The sequence below is a fragment of the Vipera berus genome (assembly GCF_964194415.1).
Source record: "Vipera berus genome assembly, chromosome: 4".
NCBI lineage: Eukaryota > Metazoa > Chordata > Lepidosauria > Squamata > Viperidae > Vipera > Vipera berus.
The window spans coordinates 112,703,001-112,710,500 of NC_138206.1; positions in this window are offsets into that span (position 1 = coordinate 112,703,001).

Here is a 7,500-nt window from a genome sequence, read left to right on the forward strand (position 1 = left end):
CGGTGGCTCAGTAGAGACACGGTGGCTCAGTGGGTTAGGATGCTGAGCTTGTCGATCAGAAGGTTGGCAATTTGGCAGGTCGAATCCCGAGTGCCGCGTAACAGAGTGAGCGCCTGTTACTCGTCCCAGCTTCTGCCAACCTAGCAGTTCAAAAGCACGTAAAAATGCAAGTAGAAAAATAGGGACCACTACGGTGGGAAGGTAACAGGGTTCCGTGCACCTTTTTCAGGTCGACCAAATAATAACAGTATTAGTCTTTTCAAAGCTGATTAAAGATCCAACTTCTTACAATTATTTTTGTTTTCTCCAAAAACATTGTTATATAGGCATTGACCTATTTTATTTAACTCAAGGCTGTTGTTGCTATATATGGAAGATCATTAGACTGACTAACATTATGACATGATACTTGTAATGAGATTATTCCTTTTTATTTTTATTTTTTAATTTAAAATAAACTTTGCTATCTTTGAAAGAGTGACCTTTGTTTTTTAAATGCAGATGGACTGATGAATCTTGTCCTGATGGGTTTATTCTCCTATGTTGTGCCATGCATTTATGAAGGGGTTGTTTTGTTTCCCCAATGCACAGATCTGCACATGGCTCACTGCCTTATACTGCATATACTGTGTTGCTCAGTTTGTGTCTGGGCGTTTTGTCCTCAGAGTGGACAAGCTTCTGCCTTAGTGTATTCTTGGGTTTGAAGTGTGCACATACTAATTTTAATTATGGGTCTAGATCTCTAAAAAGAGTCAAGCAAACCTTTGCATTCTAGCCCAATATATGTTATAACCATAACAGCAAAACATATCAGATAAGATTTATTAACAGGATCCTGGCCAAAACTGAGCATATCCTTAGAGAGAAGAGCCATTATCAGTTAGGACCTTTGATCTCTTTTTGCTTAGTAGCAGAAAGAAAATAAACATTTGGGATAAACACATTCCCTTATGGGTGATATTTGATGTTATACATAATCCGGACAAAATTTAAAAAGAAAGAAGAAAAAGTAACTTTTTTTAAAAAAAAATTGACACCTGGCTATAATATACTAACCTGCTTAATGCAAACCACCGGAAAAAAACATAAATGAAGAAATTCCAATTGAGAGCTGAAAAACAGACAGGACTTTTGTGGGTGGTATGGGTGTAGATGTCTAGCATGTACTGTATGCAAATATTGCAGTAAGATCAGGAAGAATTCAGAGGAAGACCCATGAAAGGGAATGAATAGAATTGAAAGAAACACAGAAAGACAGATATAGAAAGAGTAATATAGGAAGAGGTCAGACAAATGAGATTTTAATAATATATGGAGCTGAAAAACACTTGGATCATGTATCAAGAAAGAACAAAGCAACTGAACTCTGATAGATGGAGATGAATCAGGTGATAAAATTCCTTGGCTACACATCTATCCCAAAGGCAGTTAACTCTATTACAACACTCAACTCCTTCTTTATAATTCTCCATATTCAAAGTAAATTTGCAGTCCTTTATATTATCTTCAACTTTCCCCAACATAGCAAAAAACTCATCCAAATTGAAAAAGAGTTTGGAGAAAAAAATGGAATATTATTATTTGATTTGCAGCTCTGAAGCAGATTCCTGCCTCAGTTCATGGAGCTGGTGTCCTAGAGTGATTTGATCAAAGTCTTGCATTAAAAAGCCTTGGTTGATGCTTGATGTGAACAAAATTTATCTGGCTACTCAATCATCTCTCTCGTTCTCTCTCTCGGTTGTTTGAAAATATTCTTTTTCTTATTAATGTTAACTCCAAGTTAATAAAATGGTAAAGGTTCCCCCGCACATGCGTGCTAGTCGTTTCCAACTCTAGGGGCCGGTGCTCATCTCCGTTTCAAACCCGAAGAGCCAGTGCTTATCTGAGGACGTCTCCGTGGTCATGTGGCCGGCATGACTAGACACCAATGGCGCACGGAACGCTGTTACCTTCCCACCATGGTGGTCCCTATTTTTCTACTTGCATTTTTACGTGCTTTCGAACTGCTAGGTTGGCAGAAGCTGGGACGAGTAACAGGCGCTCACTCTGCTACGCGGCACTCGGGATTCGACCCGCCAAACTGCCGACCATCTGATCGACAAGCTCAGCGTCCTAACCCACTGAGCCACCGTGTCCCTTACCCAAGTTAATAGTAGGTTGATTATAATTCTTCATTAAAACAATACTGGATAACCACTTATCTCTTTTCATCTCTAGTTTTGCTTTATCTCTTGTGATCCTGCTTAATAACACATAAAATATCCAATAGAAAAGAATATTTGTAGCTTAAGGCTGAACTGTGGGATCCTTCATGTTCTCTGAGTTTGGTGGTTTTCTTGCAAATGTTTTGTAACATGAATAGGTAACATATTCAGTGGTAGGTCTGAATATGTTACCCAGTTGGGCAATGGAACATCTGTAAGAAAACAACCAAGCTCAGAGTGCACCAAGGACCCCACAGAGTAAGAGAAAGATGGAAGAAAGCTAGGCATACCTTGTGGGCAAGAACGGTGTTATGTATCCAGTGCAGGGAACTGCATGGCAACAGCCACTAGGGGGCGTTGGCCTGGACGGTTTTGGCAGGAACCCCAGTTTCGGCGGGAAACCTAGGGCCAACCCCATTGGCTGGACGCCTACCTGGCTAGGTATTTAAGGAGGCCAGGTAACCCTTGTTCCTCAGTATGCTACCCCCCCAATAAAGAGCTGAACACGTACTCCGGCTGCGTCGGACCCACTACATTACAAATGGGAAAGATTCTTCATCAGAAATTAGATAATATTTGCATTTTTTGGAATGATCTTCCCTGAAGTAGCCATGCAGGGGGTAATATTGCCTTCTAGTTGCCATTTTAAAAGAGTTGCAATCTTACCAAGTTCTGCCATGTGCATTGGCTGTACATGAATGAATGCAACGTCCCTGTTAATACAGTACACAAGCTGGGAAGTGAATGCCAACAACATGTGCAACTACTTTCTCTTCCCAGTCACAATGTTGGCTCTGTTTGTCTCAGTCTAGATTATCCCATAGTAGGGAAGGAACTTCTGATAGAGATTATAAGGAAACCAAGCCTAAAAAACTCTCCTTTCAAAAGTATTGAATCTTCTTAAAAGACATCAAAGGGACTCTGTCTTGTTCCCTTCAATTGATGCTCAGATATGCAAAAGTCTTGATTGTTTGGAAAACTTACTTGAAATACAACATTGGTGTTATAAGGTTACTAAAAATATCCTAGCTATATGTTCAGCTTGCCTGGCCTCCTTAGAATGTTATACTCTTAAGGCAGCAAAAAAACATGTATAGTTTTGAAATATATATATATATATATATATATATATATATATATATATATATATATATATATATATATATATATATATATATATATATATATATATATATATATATATATATATATATATATATATATATATATATATATATATATATATATATATATATATATATATATATATATATATATATATATATATATATATATATATATATATATATATATATATATATATATATATATATATATATATATATATATATATATATATATATATATATAGTTTTTAATATATGCAAATATTACAAAAAGGAAATTTTAAATGCACTTGCACTGACACCACCACCACCACCAATAACAATAATAATTCTAGTTGATTTCTGAATGTGGCTTCCCAATTTCTCAAACCCAGATTCCTTATTAAAGTTTCATACTGCACATTGCAATGAAAAGGTCATAGATCTATTTCTTCCCCAGCAAAGAACAAAGCTATAAAAAGGATACTATATATATTGCTGCATTATTTGTACATTTCTGAAAGCCGTGCCTCTGTGTAGGCTTTAAACTTAAACAAATGTCTTTTAGATAGATAGATAGATAGATAGATAGATAGATAGATAGATAGATAGATAGATAGATAGATAGATAGATAGATAGATAGATAGATCTTTGGTCATTCAGGTTTTTCCCCACGTAGAATTGGAGGTATCAGGGCCCGAATGACCAAAGATCTACATACAAACACCCGCGAAAACCTCAGAAAACATATATATTGTACTGGAGCTTCTTTGTTGGGGCTACTAGATCTGAGCTGTAAAATTCTAGATAACCACATGATGACAGCATATATATATGTATGTATATATGTATATGTGTGTATGTGTGTGTGTGTGTGCAACACACCCCCTCTGGCAGTTTAAAAAAGAGGAACAAACAGCCACATGCTTCTCCCAGAAGAAGGAAGCAGAAGCCACCAGCCTGATGATGACGGATGGGATATATATATATGTGTGTGTGTGTGTGTGTGTGTGTGTGTGTAAATTATTCAAATTGCTAATAATTTTTTTTAGCAATTTGAATAATTTACACAAATAATGAGCTGTCATAAGTTGTGACTATATCCTGGATAGCCTTAGTCATGGTTGTCCCAAAGATGCTTTTTCAAAAGACAGTTGGAGTTTCTTGTTGTTTTTCTCCTTAAAAATGTTTCACTTTTCATCCAGAACTAAAGAAGCTCCCTGAATGAGAAGCAAAACAGAATCAAAACAATGCTCCAACACTGGAAGTCTTTAAGAAAAGACCAGACAGCCATTTGTCTGAAATAGTTTATAGTTTATAGTTTATAGTTTATTTGATTTATATACCGCCCTTCTCCTTGGTGGGACTCAGGGCGGTTCACAAATGGTATAGGGTGTCCTGCCTATTCCTCCAAGGTCCCTTCCAACTTTTATTATATAAAACTTTTATTCATAAAACATGAAGCTCAGTCAACTGAACACTCAAATTGACTGGCACTAATGGTTGACACGGGTTGCTGCCAGCATCCTAGGTATCAACCAAGTATCTCCTTAAAATGTAAGATGTTCCGAGTAGCGCAGGTTTTTTTTTGTAGCTTTGATGGAGTTATTGCAGGAAGCTGCAGTTTCTTGATGTATTTTGCAAAGTTTTTGGACATAGTTCCCGGTGCCCTGATGACAATGGGTATCACTGTTACACATTTCATCCATAATTGCACAGTTTCGATGGCCAGGTCACGGTATTTTGTAATTTTTTCCAGTTCTTTTTCTTCGACTCTGGCATCTCCTGGTACAGCAATATCAATTTGGTTCTCTACGACTGCGATATCTGGTGTGTTGTTGTTGTTGTTGTTGTTGTTGTTGTTGTTGTTGTTGTTATTATTATTATTATTATTATTATTATTATTATTATTATTATTATTATTATTATAGGGAAAAAAGCAAGAATACTTGCCTTTCAGAAAAGCACCTTTGGGACTTTGATTCATAGAACAGAGAATTAACAGGGTTGGAGAGAAAATTGAAGATCTTCTACTCCAATCCTCTGTTCAAGGTAGGAGACTTTTTACCATCCCCACCAAATGATTGTCCAGTCTGTTTTTGAAAACTTCCAGTAATGGAGCACTCACAACTCCAGAAAGCAAGCTATTTCATTGATTAATTACTCTCACTCTCAGGAAGTTTCTCCTTACTTCTTGGTTGGAATTTTCTTTAACAAGCTTCCACCAATTATTTCTTGCCCAGTCTTCTTTGGAAAAAAAAAAATAAGTTAATTGCCTCTTATCTGTGCCAGCCCCTCAAGTACTGGGAAACAGCTATCACATCCCCCTACTCTCAATCCTTTTCTTCAATAGGCTAGACACACCTAAATAATTCCATTTAGTCATTACATAATGGCCTTTCCTATTTGTCACTGAGAGGCATTGTTGCCTATCATATGGCAATATTCAGTGAAAGTCTTCAGATGAGAAGGACTGGCACAACATGTCCCAAAGGTGCTTTTTCATGAAACAACTGGACTTCCTCGTTTTTCCTTTGAAGATGTTTTGCCTGTCATCCAAGAAGTTTCTTCAGCTCTCGAGAAGTGAAACGTCTTCAAAGGAAAAATGAGGAAGTCCAGTTGTTTCTTTGGGACAACAATGACCTGGATGACTGAGAATCTCCATTGACAAGGACAACAGAAGAGTATTGTTCTTTTTATTGGGACCAATTGCACTCCAGGAAAGTCATAGAATGTCAACCATCTATGTGGGGGAAAAAAATCAGCTGTACCAACAAAGATAAATATTGGATTCCAAAGATATTCCAGTTGTGAGTTTTTCCAAGGGGATGTTTAAAAGGAAGCCATTTGCCCTTCCTTAATAACACCTTCTCAACGGATTTTCCTGTCCAAAGAATAACTTTCTACAAACCTGTGGGGGGGGGAAAATCAAATGAAACATGCATTTCCCTAACTACAGCAGAAAGAAGTCTACAATGCTGAAAAGTGACTATCAAAGTAGGCATGCTACAGAGTCTTTTAAAACTTTTGCTACCAATATTGCGTTATGTGTTTTAATGCACTGGAACTACAAAAGGCTGAGTGACTGCAATCAATAATGATATTTTATTTACATTCTGAAGTGGTGCAGGCCACCACTCAAGCTTGCAACTTTATCTACTGCTTGAGAGAACTGGACTTAAATGAAAAGCAACAAAAGTGTGCTACATCCTGTTTTAAAAGGAGGTCAAAGATAAGGAGGGATGTCTCCAGGGAAAAGTGGATCAATACAAGGCAGATTTTTTTTTTTGGAAAAAAAAATAGAAACACCACAGACCCTTTTAATGGGGCCTCTTGACTTGTTACAGACTATCGGGGCAAGCTGAGAATTTAAAGCGTTACTTGAATTCCTACTCCCATTAGCACAGTTCAAGTGTTAGGAAATAGAGGAATAGTAGTCTGACAACATCTGGAATCCCACAGGATTCTCTTACCTAGGCAGTCATAACTCCATAATATTTTGAATACTTTCTGACCTCTCTTCTTGGTTCTTGGCTTCTTTATCACTTACTGTACCTATTTCTGTTCACTATTTCTCAGACCAATGCTTTGCATTGGAAGTGGTACAGATTCAAACAGAGGTGAACCCATGGAAAGAGCTTGTTTTCTTTCTTTCTTTCTTTCTTTCTTTCTTTCTTTCTTTCTTTCTTTCTTTCTTTCTTTCTTTCTTTCTTTCTTTCTTTCTTTCTTTCTTTCTTTCTTTCTTTCTTTCTTTCTTTCTTTCTTTCTTTCTTTCTTTCTTTTTTCTTTCTTTTTTCTTTCTTTCTTTCTTTCTTTCTTTCTTTCTCTCTTCTCCTTTGATGTGGCTCACAGGTTCAGAAACATGGAGGCCATATGCAAGATTGTGATACCAGAGATCAAGCATGCCAACTACATTCAAAATTGCAGAAGACATTATTAATATTCTGATAGCTCCAGGCAATAAGCTCCTTCATGAATGCAACTATACTGTAGTTCCATTTTTGGGGTCAATCAAAACTTAATCTTTCAAAGCGGGGCATAGGATAGTATGACAAAATACTGTTCCTTTCAAAGTTCTTTTACCAAATAATGGCACAGGGCTGTTATTTTGCCACTTTTTCTGTTGTGGAGGCTTACCTTGGGACATTTGTGAATTTGTGATGCCAAATAAGAAACCTGCTAGGCCGGT